At 41.2% G+C, this 18,398-nt stretch overlaps 1 protein-coding gene across 11 annotated transcripts in view; it reads left to right on the top strand.

Annotated features, from left to right (window-relative positions):
- Positions 1-718: 718 nt before the first annotated feature.
- Positions 719-18,398, top strand: part of L3MBTL3 (L3MBTL histone methyl-lysine binding protein 3) — a 98,364-nt gene continuing 80,684 nt past the window's right edge. For 2 of the 11 annotated variants that reach the window (XM_045843734.1, XM_045843741.1), the window contains exons 1-2: positions 2,142-2,398; positions 4,243-4,316. The gene's annotated coding sequence lies outside the window, so the exon portion shown is untranslated. Of the gene's footprint in view, positions 803-1,408; positions 1,589-1,721; positions 1,844-2,001; positions 2,112-2,140; positions 2,433-2,588; positions 2,768-4,242; positions 4,317-18,398 lie in introns of those variants that run through there. The other 9 variants (XM_045843735.1, XM_045843740.1, XM_045843737.1 and 6 more) reach the window with 9 other exon arrangements.

The raw sequence follows: 18,398 nt of genomic DNA on the forward strand, positions 1-18,398 counted from the left end.
GCCTTAACAAAGACAGGTTTTGCTATTTAGGACCGCTCAGCCATCTTGACTGAATATATTAAGAGGTAGTCCTCTACCTGCTTATTGCCAAGGTACTTTAATACTGACTTCTAAGTTGATGTACAAATCCCAACATATTTTCCAACAGAGGCCTAACATGCTTAAACTGCCTATCAATAGAGATCAACACTTAAGAAGCGGAAAGAACACGCATTTTACACGTACACTTTATTGTGCATTCTTCCAGTCCTAAAGAAGGGGGAGGTCCTGTGTAAAAGCTTAAAACTTTATTTCATATTTTTCATGACCTGTAGCATGCATTTAGCCTTTGGGGAGTGTTTGTGTGGAACTAAGGCCCACTCTTGAATGGCTGAGTGCATACATTTCACAGTACGTGGTGGATTGGCTGTTCTGAGGATTGCCTTTTAAAAAAAGTAAAGTGAAAAATAGACAAAGAAATCTATAACCTTAGCTGTCTTTCATATTTGTTTTTGACTGTTCTTGAACCAGCTCCGAGCCAGTGACAAGAATTTTGAAAAGATGCACCTGAAACAGTATCTCCGGGCAGGCTGCATTTGCCAACCAGCTTTATTCCTGCTTTCCAGCGGCGAAGGCGCAGCAGCAGCACTGGGAGCCAGCGCGAGCCTCCCCGGCAGGCAGCCGCGGCGGCGGCACCGGCACCAGCGCAGTTTCCCCTCTCCCCAGCCCTGACTCTACGCGCACATGCGCACTGCGCCCGCAGCCCTGGACCATTTGTCAGGACTACTCGTGAGACGGAGAAAAAAAAAGAGAAATTTTGGGGGTAAGAAGCGGTTGATCGGATCTAATCTCTAATTAATCTGAAGATGTGTCCTTGCAAAAGACATTCATTTATTTTTCTGGGTGAGGATGAAAGTTAAGAGACCTACAGAGAGAAGGAAGCGCACCCTCGTCTTGTGAAACAGATCAGGGGAGGGGAAAGGACAGAAGGGGTTTCTCCCCCACTTCTCTGCGCCTCTGGGAAAGAGGAGAAAACTTAATCCTGGGGAAAAAAGTGGGCAAGTGACTCGGAAACGGCTGGAAGGGGAGTCTCTGGGCATCTCACTCTGAAGTAGTGAGTGCGAGTGTGAAAGAGGAACAAAAGAGAGAGAAAAGAGAAAGGAAAAAATGGGGGGAGGAGAGACTTGTATTTTTTTTCTTTGCGCGCACACGGGGAAGGGTGTGTGGGGCCGTGCGGAAGGGAGCCGGGGCGAGGCGGCCGCGTCGGGCTCGCCGGCGCGCAGGCGGCGGGATGCGTGTGGGCCCCCTCCTCCTCGCCCCCCAGCTTGTCACTTTGGTCGCTTTCATGACACCGGGCGCGGGGTGGGGGAGCGCGGTGGCGCCGGGCTCCGCCGGGGTGCGTGCCCGAGTGGGCGCCGCGGAGCCGCAGCTCTGGCGGCGAGCGCGGCCGCCGAGGCGGGGGGCGCCGGCGGGGGTGGCCGGGGCCGCGGATCGGTGCGGCGGGAGGCGCGAGCCCCGCGCGCCGCCCCTGCGGCCCCCTCCGCCCGTGTGGCCTTTGTGCCGGGCGCGCACCGGAGAGCGAGCGAGCGAGCGAGCGCGAGAAGTACAAGTACGGGAGACCGAGGCAGTGGGAAAAGAGGCCGGGCCACTTTCTCTCCGCTCGGGCTGCGGAGAATGAACTGGTTGAATGTGCAGGCGCGTCTCCCCGGCGTGTGCTGTGTGTGCGCGGCGGAAGGGCCTCCCCGACTCCCACCGCGCACACGCACACTCACACGCACGCACACACTCACGGACCCGCGGCAGGGCTCGGCGGCCGAGAGTTTGCATTTTCTTCCTCGCCACCTCCCCCTTCCCGACCGACTGTGTGAGAATTTCATATAGATCAGCTCCAATTTCCGCCATTTTGGGAAAGTTGCACAAAAATAAACCCTCCGGTTTATTTCTGCCCGAGGCAGGAAAGTGCTTCGGGAAGCTAGGCGGAGCGGGCCCGCTGCGGCCGTCCGCGCGGGGGAGGGCGCGGGCCGAGGGCCCGGCCGGGAGCCCGCGCCGTCGCGGCGTTCGCCCCGCGCTGCTGCAGCGCCGGCCCGGGTGCGGGCGCGGGCGTGTGTCGGGAGGCGGCGGCGGCGGCAGCGGTAGCGGCGGGCGGTGGCGGCGGGCTGTGTGGGGGCAGGCGCGGGGCTGCTTTTCCTGCAACTTGTTTACGTCGTCTTTATATTGGGGAGGCAAAAAGGGGTCCGAGGCGGGCCGCCGCCCGCCTTGCGCCGCGTGCGTGTGCCTTTCCGGAATAATGGGTTTTGCACACTCGCGTCCTGGGCCCGGCGGGCCGTGCTCGCGCCGCCGCGGCCGGGCGGGGGGAAGTAGAGGCCGGCGGGGGTGGGGATCGGGAAGCGCAGGAGCCGAGGCATCCGCCGCGCGCTCGGTGAGCTGGTGTGGGGGGAGATGGAGGAAAACTTGTGAGTCCTGGAGGAGGGGGCTAGGGGACGGGGGACGGTGGCACGGGCAGGGCGGGGGGGGGGGGGCACAACTTTTGTGTGGTGGCAAAACTTTAATTGCCACAAAGAAAAAAGGCCCTCTAATCCTCCCCCCACCCTTTCTGGTTAAAGCACGGCCCATAGCGCGACCGTGAGAGAAAGTTTAAAAGCGGGCGGTTTCCTCCCCGCGTAGCCTGCGGACTGGTGGGGGTATCTTTTCGTCCGTCTGCGCTCGGAGAAAGGTGGGGGTAACAAGCCGCCCTCTGGGGTCGCGAACACCGTGGCGCTTTACCCCACCCTTCCACGGGGAAACGAAGGTAAACGTCGCTTCGGTTTCCCTCCCTCCCCACCGCTTCCTTTTCCTCCCCCTCCCCGCCGATTTTTTGAGGGGACCCAAAAAACGGAGTCTCTTTCCTTATGCAACTTCCTCGGACGCTGTGAGTCTGCCCTTCCCCCTCCCTGCATCCCTTGGCCGGTTCCTTAACCACCTCGGGTCTACCGCCAGAAAAATGCATTAGAGATCATTCAAAGCGCACAGAAACAAAAATAGATTTTTAATTGTTCTAAGTTTAAGTTAAGGAAAACAGATGAGAAATAAGAATGGGGGGGCGCGCGATTGGGGCGAGTGCATTGAATTTTAATTTTGGTTTTCCTAGAACGTTGTTTGTAATATGTTTATTGGTTTGGGGAGCCCGAGAGTCTCTCTACTGGCTAGCTCGGTCGCGTGGATTTTTGCGCAAGTTTTTAGAAAAACACTGACTCTAGTAGAGCATTTCTCCGGAAAGTTTCAAGTGCAGCAAAATAGCGAACGTGCAAAACTGGCCAAGGGGAGACCTCTAGTGGTTAAACGCATCTTTAAGTTCGGAAGGCCGAAAGCAAAGTTTGGCCTTTACTTGTAGCTACGTAGTCGGTTCAGACGTGGAAGTAATTAGAGGACCTGAGTGAGCGGCCAGATGTTGAGTGAAAGGATGCTGATCAGAAATGGAAAGTGTAGTGTGTCCGGGAGCAAATGAGTTCTAAGGACGCGGACCCCGTAACTTCATCCTCCATTGCTTACATGGGAAAGGCACTGTGCTTTTATTCTAGGACTTGAGTTTAGTCACTCCCTGGATTAGAAATAATTGTTTTCGTATTTATTGTCGTCTATACACTTATCAGCCTTTAATCAGGAGACAGCGGATATTTTCAGTTTGAATGTTAATAAAAATACTGATATGTATTTAAAAGTTTGAACCAATGAAAAAGACTTAGTTGAAGTGTGACTTTTATATGAGTTGATCGTTTTATTCTCTAGTAAATATTATTTAACTGTGGTGTTAATCATAAAATAGATAGTCCCTTTTCGTTTTAAGAGTATAATTTTGTGTTACTGGGTAAAACATTTGTGTATACTTTGTATAATGTTATTTAAACACTTAAAGCTATGGACAAAAACTGCTTACATAATATCTATTCTGTTATTGTTCTGCAAAACAGCTCTAATTTTAAAGATAAAAGCAATGAGAGAAACTAAAGTTGAATCAGATGATCCCTTTATCCGCTTTTCATGGAACAGGAGAAACTTTAATGGGGGAACTTGGGAAAGGGGAATGACAGAAATGGTAAAATCCATTTCACTCCATCCAGGACTCGTTTAATTTATTATACTGAGTGATCTTGTGTGAAAGTACGCAGTAAGTCAGTGACTCAGAACTTTCTCATTGTGAGTGGTGGACTTGAAGACTTCTTTTCAATGATAGTGCTTTGATTTTTTTTTTTTTTTTAACCTTTCTTTTCTTTAAATCTGTGCTAGACTTTCCAGAGAAGTCTTGGGAGTGAGCAGCAGTCATAAAGACCATCAGATAATCATTTCCTCATCGCCACTAGGTAAGATTTGCTTTTTGGAAGAAATTGCTTGATGTGTTTACAAGTGTTAAAGGCTGTGTTTGGGGATCAGGAAGAAGGAGCGCGTGGGGACAGGGCTGGCAGGAGCACACCATTTTATGGGGGCTGCACTGGGTGCACGGAAGTCTTGGCACCGACTGAACCTGGAGTAAAACGTTGGGAAAAGTTATGAGACTGTCCTGAAAAATCTTAGGACTGAATCTCCTGCCAGATTCTTGTTTTTTCCTTTTTTATTGAATTTATTGGGGTGACATTGGTTTATAAAATTATACAGGTTTCAGGGAACAAGTCTGTAATACGTCATCTCTATGTTGTGTTGCATGTTTACTATCTCAAGTCAATTCTCCTTTGTCACCATTCACCCATATCCTGTTCTACCTCCCCAAACCCCACCTTCCTGCTGGTAACCACAGTACTATTGTCTGTGTCTCTGAGTTTTTTTCTTTTTCTTTTTTCTTTTTTGCTTAATCTCTTCGCTTTTTTTACCAGCTGTGCAATGCTCCCCACCCCCGACAGCTATCAGCCTGTTCTCTATCCATGAGTTCTTAGCAGATTCATAATGAGAATTTTAATTGCACCTGTTTTCTACTGAAAAAAAAAATGGGAAAACTAGAACAAAGCAATTGTAAATTAGCATACCTGTTGTATAAGTACACAACGATATCAGTGGTTCTGGAACTTGGTAAAAATTTGTAGGTAAATTTTACAGCCAGTGCTTTGGGAGTATTTAACTCATGTGGTTTAAATCCAACATGGGTGACTTATGCCAGATACCATGTCATAGGGTTGTAGTGCGTTTTCTTTGTACTAGCATAGACTTGTCAACTTTCAAACTGTAGCTCCACAGGGAAAAACAGCTGTTGACCATTAAGATTGCTTTGGCAATTTTGGGGGGTGCTGGTTTGTCCTCAGTAATCCAGGATCTATCTTCAGGACAATGGTGATTCTCAGGCGCATGCGCCATCCCTCGCTTGGGTACAGCATTGAAATATATTTGGGCTACTCTAGTGCTTTCTACTATTTACATCTTTTTCTTTTCCCCCCTTTAATCCTTTCCTTCTGCCTTTCTGCTGCTTTTTTCCTTCTCTTGAGTATTAAGAGTTGCTGATGTTGTTTGGCAAAAGCAAAAGAAAACAAAATAAATTAGCCTTACCTTTTATGAGGAAGACTATTAATCCTCATGGGTTATAATACAACCTTTATATTATAGCCAGGATAGGTGTGGTCTAGATGTCAAAACTGAATAACTACTGATATAAAAATGATTGTCAACAGGAGTCTATTGTTATTTCTGCTTGTGAATCATCTTGAATAATGTTACCAGCAAACTAAATAGATGTGGTCCATGTGCATCATGCAGCAGAAACAGTGGAGCAGGATGAACTACAAGAACATCACACAGACAGAAGTAGAGTTCAACTAGAGTAATGTGTTTCCCAGGCTGGGGAGTCTTGTGTTTAGACATGCTGAGTGGAATTCAGCGATTTTTTTCCCCTTCATTTGTGGAGTCATTGAGGCTGTAGGTAAGAGTGCCAGAATAGGAATCAGAAGATAATTTAGTCACTAAAAACCTTGTTTAAGTTCCTTCACCTCTTTCAGCCTCAATTTCCCCATGTGGAAACTGGGAGCAATAAAGCTTGCCTTTCTTTCTTTGTTGAAAGGATCAAATAAAACAAAATTTGGAGAACTGTGAAGAATTACCATATTTTGCTGTGTATAATGTGCTCTCTTTGGCCCAAATTTTTGAGGGAAAAATAAGGATGTACATTATACATGGGTAGTACTAATTCTGTCTATAGAAATGTTTCTAAGTCTTTTATTTATGCTTATGCATTAAAAGTGTAACTCTAGAAAGCAATAACAATATCCATATACATATACAAAATAATACCCTGGAATATACTAGGTTTCATATATAAATACAAAAAATTGAGTTAAAAAGTAAAAGATTTTTTCCCCTGGAAGTCTGGGCCAGAAACATGGGTGTGCAGTATACACAGGAGCACATTATACACTGCAAAATACGGTAATTCAAATGTTTGGTAGTCATTTTACTATTTTACGTTAGCTATGCTTTGTGAAGGGCGAAGGTAGGTTGTTCAGGACAGAACAGAGTGATTTAATTCCTGGCTAAAATTATTAGATTGGTTTCTGGTGTATATATTATATGGACTGTCACAATACTTTCAGAGGATAGTATTTTTTAGGGAAAAAGTAGTTTATATTTTATAGTATTATTGGCTTTTTGAGAGAAGGGACTGTGTTTTAACATAGTGCTGGAGACAAACTGAAATTTATTTATCCCAAACTAGTCATTTAATAGGTAGGAGTAAATGAAATAAATACTTCAAATTTAAAATGATGCCTAATTGTGGAAATGGCAGGGTGGTAAAATTAGAAGGGTTGGTGTGAGGGGAATTCGTGTCCGGTAATTAATATTTTAGTTGCTGAAGTCTGCTGGGAAATGAGGATGAGAAAATAGGTAACTAGGATAGTAAGGATTTAGACCACATGGGGCAGGAAATGGACCCTGCAGGTGACTGTGAATTTAGGGAAAGAGCCATGGAGGGCTCCCCTATCCCTATGGTTTGTGGACCCCTTTGCTGCTGTTTTCTAATTATTACCAACTCTCTTCTAGACAGGGAAAAAATGTCACAAGTACCATCATTATTTTCCATTTGATGATACTGAACTTGACAAACCCTGACATGTTTTAGTCCATCTCTCTTTTCTTAAACATTATCTAATCAATGTTCTAAGAATCTCCCCCAAAAAACAAAACCAAAAACGAATAGTGAAGAAGATATATATGTCCTGTTTAATTAGTCCCTGAGAAATTGGGGGTTATTTGTTGAATAATCTCCACTGGTTGGTTTGGTAGTTTATTTCTAAGAAATATACTTGTGTATTTCAACCAAGGCTATTTATAGTAGATATTGTCAGGATGGGAAATTTATAAGAGAAGTTACATTATGTGGTGTGGGACAAAGGTACCCTTGGGGTCCCAAGGAAGGCAAACTTGAGTGGTTCCCCTTGGCAGTGTTTCTACTAGTTAACCAGTTTTTATTGAGTTCTTACAGTGCCAAACACTAAAAGACTAGGTGTTTGCCCTTGAGGAATTCCCTAGACCCTCACCCGAGGAGTAGACACAGCTCTGAGCTCTGCTAATGTGAGTATAACAGCCACACTTTGTGCCAGTAGAAAAGAATAAGGGCTGTAGCACTCCTGGGAGCCAGGGAGCCAGGAAACACGAGTTCCAGAGTTAACCAGTGCAGGGCCGTGGCATATAACTGTATACACATAGCACAATGTGTTCCATTTCTGTTTTAATGCCTAGTCTTCAGAAATGAATAAGAATCTCTTCACCAACTGTCAAAGAATGCCTGAATTGTAAATCTGGTAAGGGCGATGGGTTTGGACTCATTTTTTTGTGCTTTGACTACGTTCACAAAGGTAACTCTGGAGAAGATCTACAACTTTCCTTCCTTCCTTCTCTGGAAGGACTCATTACTCACAAGGATTTGAGAGATGGTGCATTTAAAGTAAACTATTTATCTGGGAGACACTATTTAAATAAAACTATTTATGTATTCATTTGTGTGTTTGTTTACATATGCTATCTTGAAGTTCAGGGCCTCCTGAAGATGTACTTTGTAAAGGCTTCATTATCCAATGGGAATATTCGTGTTACCTTTCTACTTGTTACTAAGTTAAATCATTGCATTGAGATGAGATTATGAACTACTTTGTATTCATTGCAGCATCAGCTATGCAGGCAGGAAGTAGGTGGAAGCAAAACACCAGGAACGGGTACTGTGAAATGTAACTGAGTTTGACTTATGAAGTCAGATTGGGAAAGACCTTCAGGAATTCCCTGTTTAGGAAACAGAGTGATTTGGTGGAAGAACAAGGACTTTTGAGAGGAACTTGAGTAAAGTTAGGTGATTTGATGAGCCTCTGAGAAGTAGACTTGGAATTAATGACTTGGGTAGTGACAGGAAGAATTACATGTGTATTATATGTAAGAGTTAAGATGCCTTCTATGTTATTCTTTCTGTAGTTAGTGTTTTGTGTCAGTCAGAAATGTTTATTGTGCATCTATTTTGTGTAAGTCTCCGTGGCGGGGAGTGCTTCACATAATCAACACTTAGGAGAGGTTAAATGACTGTGCCTTGCCTCAGTGCATTTATAATCTGGCTGAGGAAATAACCTAAACACATCTATTGGTAATTAACAAAACCGAACTGTGGCTCGGTGCTAGTGAGTGGTAGAGCTAAGTGCAGTAAGTACTGTAGTGGTACAGCTGAATGTGGTTTTTAAATGCATTTCTACAGTAGGACATGGGAGGTGGGGTGTCCTCTGCAAAACACTGTGAAATGTTGCTGTGGTAGGTGTAATTGTATATTGAATGCCTTCTGATTGTCATTAATCTAAGTACTTTATCCAACAAGTACTGAGTATCATCTGTATGCCCAGGTACTGTTCTAGGCACTGAGTATTGTCTCAAATATTTGCACTAACCTTGGGAATTTGGTATTATTCTTTCTCTTTTAGAGCAAACTGGCCCTCAGAGACACTTAGTAACTTGTCTGAGTTCTTACCATGCAGTTTGAAAGGGGTGGGACCACAGAAAATGATACTGGCTTATGATCCCCCCAACATAAGATAGTTTATTTGCTGAATGGGGCTAAAGGAAGAAAATGATTGTATTACAGCAGGTAGGTCAGAGGGGTTTTGCATGGATTTGCAACATAATTGCCAGACTAGCTATTCACTGTCACCACTTTGCACACCTCACCATTTTATTGATTTTCTTAACAGTTCAGTGGATGGAGGAGAAGTAAACATCTACATGTCCTGGTTTTTGCAGCTTGGAATATCTCAGACTTTCAGATACTTTAACTTGGCTCTTGGTTTCATTTTAGATGATGCATCACCTAGTGTGTAACGCACAAACAAGATTGGTTTCTGTTGTTACCCCTACTCCTTTTGAGCTGTTGCTTCTCCTGCCTCTTCTTTTCTATGTCTCAGATACACAGCACCCTCTTGTTGTCCAAAGTTTTTGACCCAAATAGGCCTGCCTTCCACTCTAAAGAGCATCTTCTTTCTTCCCAAGGGATTAAGCAAAAACAAAACAAAACAAAAATAGACACAGTATGGTGATTACCAGAGGGAAAGGGGGTGGGGGGAGGTAGAAGAGGGTAAAGGGGGGGGATAAGTGGTGATAGAAGACTTGGTTTGAGGTGGTGAACTACACAGTACAATATACAGATGATGTATTCTAGAATTATACACCTGAAACCTACATAATTTTATAAACCAATGTCACCCCAATAAATTCAAATACAATAAAAATTTTTTTTTGAAAAGAGTTGGATCATCCAGAGAATACCCAGAGATGCCATTGCTCAGAGAGTATCTCCCAGAACATTCTGAGAGCTGTTATTAACCAAATGCACCTTGGAAGAATCTAGTTCTATTCATACATTAGAGTGTATTTAGTTCAACACCTGGGAGGTGCTGGGTCCTAAAAGGAATGATTGTTTTGCTACGTGTTGATGTTTCTGATTTTCAAAATGGTACGTCCTAGAATATTTCTAAGTAATTTTCAGAATAATGAATTTTCTCTTATATATTGGTTTACTAAGATGAACAATAGGGAACAGGTATAAGAAGAAATAATGGGAAGAAATCCCTGTCTCTTTACTTTCCTTTTTTTTTTCTTTTTTAAACCAGTAATTGGGCAAAGACCAATTATTGAGTTATACTGCAAAGAACACCTTGGTTTAGCTCATGGCTTTGAAATGATCACAAACTGTTAACAAAACATTATTCAGATTCAGTTTGGAAATTACTGGGTTTATTTATTTAGAAGCTTTAATTTGTTTTGTGTAGCAGGAAAACACCTGATAAGACAGTAGGGTTAGTTATCAAAAACTGTAAATCAGTCAGTAAATAAAAAGAATGGGACCTCAGTTTACCAAACTGAATTCAGAAGATGATGGAATTTACTCAGAAGCCAGGATTATAAAAGGAAAGAAGAAAGTTAAAATGAGGGATAGAGATAATCAGGAGAGGCTGGGAGCATGGGGAATATACAGTGTTGGAATCAAAATTTAAAAATGAAAACAGGGACTATGATATGAACAAGAATATATTCATCAGCAGTGCTGTAATTACTGTTATACTCTTTAACCAAAAGAGTATGCCCATGTTTACAAAGTGAAGTAAAGAGTCTCTTGATTCATTAGGTGGTTCTGTGTTGCAATAGGAGTTGTATAAATCTGTTATACAAGTTATGGTCCATCAGGAGAGCTTTATTCTGATTTGGGATGCCATTGTATGCATTGATTACAGGGTAGACTATTTTTCCTTAATTGAAGCTCTTTTATCTACTAAGTTTTTTTGAGCACCTACTACGTGCCTGGCGTTTTCAAGATTAGACCACAGCTTTATGTTATGTGTAATTTTATGGAATTAAACTAGTTCAGTTACTAGGTCATTTCAAGTAGGATTGTTCAGGCACCAAAATCAGTTGATTATTTTTCTCCATCTGTTACACAGATTGAACCCTGAACTGTGAATTGAAATTACTAAGTGGGCAGTCTGGTCTAGTTGTTAAATGATTTAAATAATTTACCCCATTGGTTTGTGGTCTTAGTAGCTTTGAGGCCTAGCTGTTCACTCTATTGATAAGGAGTTTAGCAACCAGTGGTAATCAAGATAAGCCTGCAGACATGACTTCCATGAGTGACTAAATTTCTGATCAGATATACTTTATTACATGCAAAAGAGAAATCAAGTATAAATCTTTTAATTTAGTTCTATGTTCTATAAAAATATGAAGGAAAAATACTACTCTTAGCATTTAAAAATATGAAATAAAATAAGAAAAAATAAGATACCATTTTTAGTTTTTTTTTAAGTTCAGGTTTATTTTGCATAAGCATCAACATATCTGTACAAGACAGGTTCTTGTTCTTTTTAATGCCCTTTGAATCCCTCTAATGGTGTAAAATTTCTGTTATTACCCTGCTAGGGTAGTGTGGTGATGATATGACAGCACTTTTCAAGCTATTTCTGCCTCAAATTGAGATATCATTATACTGTACATTGAAAATGAACTTCAAATAAAAGCATTTGATGAGAGTGTATTAAATATGCCATAGGCCAATTTAATATCAGTTTGTGATTTCATTTTCTATGTACATTTTTTTTCTTGAAAGGCATTTTTCATTTTCTGTTTCTCGCTTAGAGGAAGTATGTAGGTTAGGCCACAGAATCTCAAATAATTCATCCTTCCGTACAGTAACAAACGGAAGGGCAGGAAGTTGAGATTTTGTAAAGGTTGCCTTCGGTGATTACCCCTTTGCATATAATCTCCCTAGCAGAAAAGGCAACAAATCAGATAAACATTGCTTTGTTATAAATAGGGTTGTTCTCATTAAAGTAGGACCACTATATATGGGGTGGGGCATTATATCAATAAGAAGGGACCATCATGATAACTGATTCCATTTTTAAAGGAAACATAGATTAGTTGTCACTTGGGTGTCTACTATTTAGGGATAGTTTGTGTGTGTTCTTAACAGTACTAAGCTTTCAGTTCTCACATCAAAATGATCTAGAGTTTGCCTACCTAAAATCTATGAACTTGGGCCCCCGGGGCAAAATTTCACATCTCTCCACACAGATCTCTGTTCTAATATGTCTGCAACTTAAAGAGTTCTTATCAGTCAGGTTGAGTAGAATATCAAAGCTCGTATCTGTCATGCTTGATTTGAAAGGAAAATTTTTCTTTGTAGCAATGTGTGTTTGTTGAGAGATGCTTCAAGTGTGAGTTTAGATTTTTCTCTTATCCTGTTGAATATGCCTGTTTAAGAGGCTTGAATTGAACTTCTTTTGATGTGTTCTCCACTGACACTTAAAATAAGGAGTGTTTCTTGGAGCGGTAATGTTATGCTTCTGCCAAAGAGGTAAATAAATACTTAACAGCTTAGTTGGTAGATAGAATTTTCACTGGAGAATATGAGATAGATGGACAAACGAAGATTTTTTTTTCCTGATTTCCCCTCTCCCCAATCTGTTTCTAGGCAACTAGTCTTGCCCATTTCCCTCTTCTCTTTTACTTATTCACTTGGTACATTTTATTGATACTTATTTTAGATACTCACAAAGAATAAAGAAATGAAGTCTCTTTCCTCTAAAGCCTCCTCTAAGTAGATGATCATGATACAATGTAATACATACTATTATAATGGGGTACACAATCTCTTTCCAGCCCTTCTTTCCCCGGGCCCGTCACTAACGCGTATTCCCGTACTCCTCATCCACAGCGAAGATTCTTACCTTAGTCATTCTGGCCCCTGCTTTGGGGAGGATCCATAGCTTTCATCTCTCTTTTTGCTGTACTCTCTCACCGTGTTTTCTGTCTGTGTCTGTACCATGTTTTTGAAAGTAGGTTCTGGAACCAGAGTTGGTTCATGAGGAAGCTTTTATGCTTCCTCTGCAGAAATATCACAGTGAGATTGCCAGCGGCCTAGTCTTGGGTCGTGATTAGAGATTATGTCTTCTTAGTTTTTTGGTTGTTAAAATGTTGTAAGAGCTTGGCAAAAATGAGTAGTTACTGACTTTACATCAGTTTCCCAAGTTCATTTTGAAAATTTACTTGTCTGTCAAATCCCAGAGTCTTACCATTGTTCTCTTAACCCCTTGCTTTTCCCTGTCTTCATTGCTGGACTCCTGAGAAATCAAATAGACTGTGTGGTGCAAAGGTATTGGCCTCTGCGCATTTATCTTTCCTCTGCCCTGCTGTGCTCCACACATCTGGTACACTGGTGTTTGGGGGATTGTGGACGCTGGAGCGCCCCTCATTTTCTTCAGGGTAATGGGAGCCATTGTGGACTGAGCATCCACAGTGTGCAAAACACTCTAACGTGTATAATTTTAAAAAATTAAACCTCTACAAAGTAGATATTCCCATCTCATTTTTTCAGATGAAGGAGCTAAGTCTCAGGAGATGCTAGATGCCTTGCCTAAGATTATGCACCTAGTAAATGTTGAAGCTGGGATTTAAACCCAAGCAGTCTGTCTCCAGAACCTGTACTTTCACCCTTAGGTCAGATCGGCTCCTGTGTTGTGCAGATACACATTGAGCACTGTGCTAATGTCTAAGAAGCACTGTCTTGGGAGGTAAAAGTCTGTTTTTGGCTGGGTGACCTCATTTTTCTCTTCTGCAAAATGAACATAAGAATACTTGCCAGTCTTACTTAAGAGGTAGTTCAGAGGGTCAAATAAGCTGGTATTGGTGTAATCTTCATTTCTCCCTTTCTCTGAAGATCCAAGCTTTTGGTTTGTGGGTAAAGCCTCATCTTTCCCATTATGTGTGAGCATCCTAGATTGGGTTGCACGTCTTTCAGGAGACTGTCATCCTCTCTTCATCTCAGCTCCAGGCCGGCTCTTTGTCCTGACTGTGCCGCAGGAGCTCCACCCCCAGAGGAGTCCGTGTCCTCGCCCTGAGCCACTGCTGTACCCACTCACAGCAGCTCTGAGTGAAGTAACTGTGTGAAGGGAGGGTCATGAAGGACACACAAAACTCTGTTCATCTCTTGTCAGAATAACACCAGAGATTCTTGATGGTTGTGAGGGACATATTGCAAGACCATCACCAATTCTCAACCTAAAAAAAAATTCATCACAGCACATGATTCCTTCCTTCAGGTTACTAAAGTATAAGTGAAAAATACAGATGATCTCTCTAGACCTTAACTACTTATCTCACTTGATGAGCAATTTTTATACTGTCTGGAGCACTTATTGAAACAAATTCACACATCTTTTCTACTGATTTCCTTTTGGAGCATTTGGTAGTTTTGTTCACACAAATGTGTCTGAGTCATCATTGCATTTGACATTTCAATCTTTAATTTATCTGAAACTTCAGTTTTGTGGCTAGGATCTATCACTTTCATAAACATTTCCATATTCCCCTCATTCTGTCATCAACACTAGCACCAACTAGCAGTTAATTTTGTTTTTTTCATTTCTTAACAAGAAAAAAGTTTTTATCACTTTATTTACAATGTTCATAGCACTAAAACTAAGCACTCTGAGAGCCTAGCTGGGCCTTGGCCAGTCGAGGCAGCTTGCTCTTCACTCTCATCTTTATGACCCGTGTGATTCAGAATCAAGTCTCTGCAAAATGACAAATTACTGTATGTCACTGGAACTTCAGGTGTCACTCAGGAATTGTGGAAGCTATAAATGGTGTGCGAATGCCCAGGATCTGCTGTATATATACTTCTGATTCCTGAGTCTTGGAAAAGTGGACCCTGCCCTTCCTTTTCTTATTGATCTGTGGCACTGATTCATTTGCATATACAGGTAAATACTTACTAGTAAATGACCCAAGAGCTTTGGGGAAGTTGATTTTCCTTGGGGACTTGTAAGTTATAGCTTTCATTGGTTACCTTCAGAAACAAACGTGGAAGACATACCTTTTAGAACATAAACTATGGGATTTTAAAACATTTTAAATTAAGTTTGTTAAAAAAGTGTGGAACGTTTAACAGGTACAAGCGCATGTCCTGAGAGAAGTTCCCTCTCGTGACTGGCTTTCAGCAAACCGTTCATTGTCCCTTCCTGGAGGCGGCCGGTGTCACCAGTTTCTGGCAGATCCCTGCAGAGAGAGTCTGTGCACATCCAAGCAATCCCCATGTTCATGTATAGCCCCTTTTGTTTTATATAAATGGCAGCATAAACTTTCGGCATCTTGCATAAGATTCGCAGTATTAATGGCATCTCGAAGCTTTTCATGTATCAGGATGTAAAAGGCCACACTGCTTGTCTCATGGCGGCATCATGGGCCATTGTATGGACACACCACCACTGGCCTTTATTGGGGGACATTGGGTTCCCAGTTTTTTGCTATATTCAGGGAATAACCTTTTATATTTTTTCTATTATACATAAGTACAAGTAAATATAGAATACATTTCTAGAATTAGGATTGCTGAGTTGGTGGTATGTTCTTGAAAATTGATCTCTATAGGGGTTGTTTCAATTTATAATGCTGTCATCAATGTATGAGAGGGCTTGCCTCCCCATATTCTCATAACACTGGGTTTTTTTAATGTAAGATATTAACTAATTCCATCACCATCTAGTTACTAGATTACCGGTGGTTTATGGTGGGTCGGAACTTCCAGGGATTTATTTACATGAGAAATTGAGGAAGTGCATGCATTATATACAGTATCCCGAGAGAGAGTCACATTGCACCACTTTGGTTTGGAGGCAGGGAGTAGTACAGGAGAGAGAAACCAAAGGTAATTCTGAAACAGTGTTGTATGTCAGTCTGTCCTCCAGGTGTTTTGTTGGAGGCTTAGGGCAAGAAGATAGTAACAAAAATTAGTAAAAGCTAGAGTGAGCTGTTTCACAAAAAGGGGCCTTTGGGAGTGTAACACATTGTATAGGTGCCAATAGCAGTGACCTCCATCTTTAGTAAAGTCATCTCCTTCGTGAGACACCCATAGTGGGCATTGGGAGGATCACACTGAACATCAATACCCTTGATTTTAGCTGTTGTCGTCCACAACATAGATGTTAGTGGGAATCAAACGCTGCATTGGTACATTTGCGGGACATCTGAACCCCAAAGCTGTCCCTTTCTGACATCAGCAGGGAGCTGGAGACCATTAGAGTTTAGAAGAGATTAGGAGGAAGATGGTAGATCTCCTCTGACAGCACAGACGACCCATCGTGGTATACACTTCTAAGGTACTTTCTTGGAAACCTCAGCACCGTTAAGGAGAGATTTGGGGTGGGTTTTCTACAGAATGAGAAGTACGATTGTGGCTTGTGTTGCAAGTGACTATTACCTGTTTTTTTCTGGCCTGTGGACTGCAGGCTACCCATGGGATTATAAAATAGTGCCAGTTCTCAAGTAAAACATAAAACAGCACTTCTAAATACTAAAAAAACTTGCTTACCTCTCAGAAACATGATTTGTTGGAGCGAAAGGATTTTGTATGTTTGTATGCACACACTTGCAGCTGGTAACAAGGTAGAAAGACTTAGCGTGTCATAGAGGTAGCTTCCGTTAAAATGATATTGGCTGTTGGCTATTCTACGTGAGTACGAGATTGTGGAAAAACACCTAATCTATCCTAGCTATTCATACTAATTGTGATAGTGAAACTAGCCAGTAACTTCAAAATTAGATCATGGGAAAGAGAACAGAGTAAATATTTTCATGCTACAGTACCTTATGCAAAATGTCCACAAACCTTAGAATAAAACAGTGGATGGAAACAATTATAAATTTTAGATACATGTTTATAGTCAGAATAGTGCATTGTGTAACAGTAGCAATGTTTGGTAGGGCAAAAGCGTATTCTAAGGATTCCCTACGACATGTAATACAAGTTTTGTACTACTTTTCTGTTGCTCTTTTTACTTACAGGGTTTTGCTGTTATGAATTTTATACACTTAGGTTTTTAACTTGGATTGAAAATTTGTATTGTGATTTGTATTAGATTTATTTGTATTATGTGTATACATATATTCATGTCTTAATGGCATTTTTATCAATAAGCATATTGATGGTATTTTATTAAAAGCGTATGCATTGCACTGGTATAGATTAATTCAAGAACTTTGGTGCTGGAAAACTGGTTTCTAGATTTATGTTCTAAGGAGCAATACAGAGAAAAGTTAAGTTTTGCTAGGTTCTCAAGGACACAAGATTCTACAAGGTTAGAGAATGTTTGGGAAAAATAGGCTCGGTTGGAAACAGGCTAACCTGGGTTCGAATTCTTACACCATTCCACCAACGGTGGTTTTGGTTGAGTTACTGGACCGTTCTGCGGTTCTCACTTTCTTGAACGTAGACCTAGAGGGCTACTGCTGCCTGGCTTTTTGTAGAACAGAAATCAATGAAATAATAGATGTAAATTGTCTGCTGCTTTGAATCTTTCTGGAAGAAGGTGAGGTCTAATTAATAAAATAGATAGTGTATGTATTATGTCTGACATGGACTGCCTGGTGAACAGATGTTGTTACAACCATAGAGAAAGAACAGTAAAACTTTTTCTTTTTAAAGGATCACTCAGGTTTTACCCAGTTTATCCACCAGGGGGATAGTTGCCCTTCCTCCATCCCCATACAGGGAAGTCAGTTTTGTTACCGATCTTTATTCAGTGAGGTAGGAGCCAGGGACTGGAAGTGCAAATCTGCATTTAATTAATATTTTTCCTAGTTCTTAGATTAACTCTTCACTAGGCCTTTATATCCTACTTCCTGTTTTAAGGATTAAGTCTTAATCATAGTGAAATCTGATGCTTCTGCAAATTTAAACTGTGTAAATTTTGAAATGATCAGATATAGACTTAATGTATGTATATTTGACATTTTCTAATTTAAAGGGAAAGAAGTAACTATTGAAAAATCTAGTAAATTCCAATGGAAGATAGCTATAATTCAAAGAAACAAGTTTTTTTATTGACTCTTTAAAAATGAATGTGTATTATATATTCAAATAGACTATACTTAAAATAACTTTATTATAGAAAATTTCAAGCATATATAAAACAAGATGTAGTATAATAAACCACTAGGGACCTTTCACACATATTGACAGTTACCAGTATGTTGCCGATGATTGTAGCAAATTCTTTACATGTGTCAGTTTCATTTTGAATCCCACAAATACTGGAAAGAACTCCCTTTAAAAACTGTACTATCATCATTCCTGTAAGAGAGCAGTAGTGTTTCTCTGATATCAGATAGCCAGTTGGCATTCATATTTCCTCTCCTAGTAACCATCTTTGTTTTAATAGTTCAAGTCAGTGTCTAAACAACATCTATGAATTGTGATATTGTTGTTAATATGTCTCTTAAATTTCTTTTAATCTAGATTTCAAACTTCCTCTTTAAAATATGTTTTTCATTTCTTGACAATTTTTTTTTGGTGTGGAATAAAACAGGTTTTTATCCTGGACAGCAGAAATTCTCAACTTTTTGGTCTCAGGTCTCTTTTATGCTCTTAAAAATACTGAAAATCT

Source organism: Phyllostomus hastatus, unplaced genomic scaffold, assembly GCF_019186645.2.
Source record: "Phyllostomus hastatus isolate PE091 unplaced genomic scaffold, TTU_PhHast_1.1 phas_contig_40, whole genome shotgun sequence".
NCBI lineage: Eukaryota > Metazoa > Chordata > Mammalia > Chiroptera > Phyllostomidae > Phyllostomus > Phyllostomus hastatus.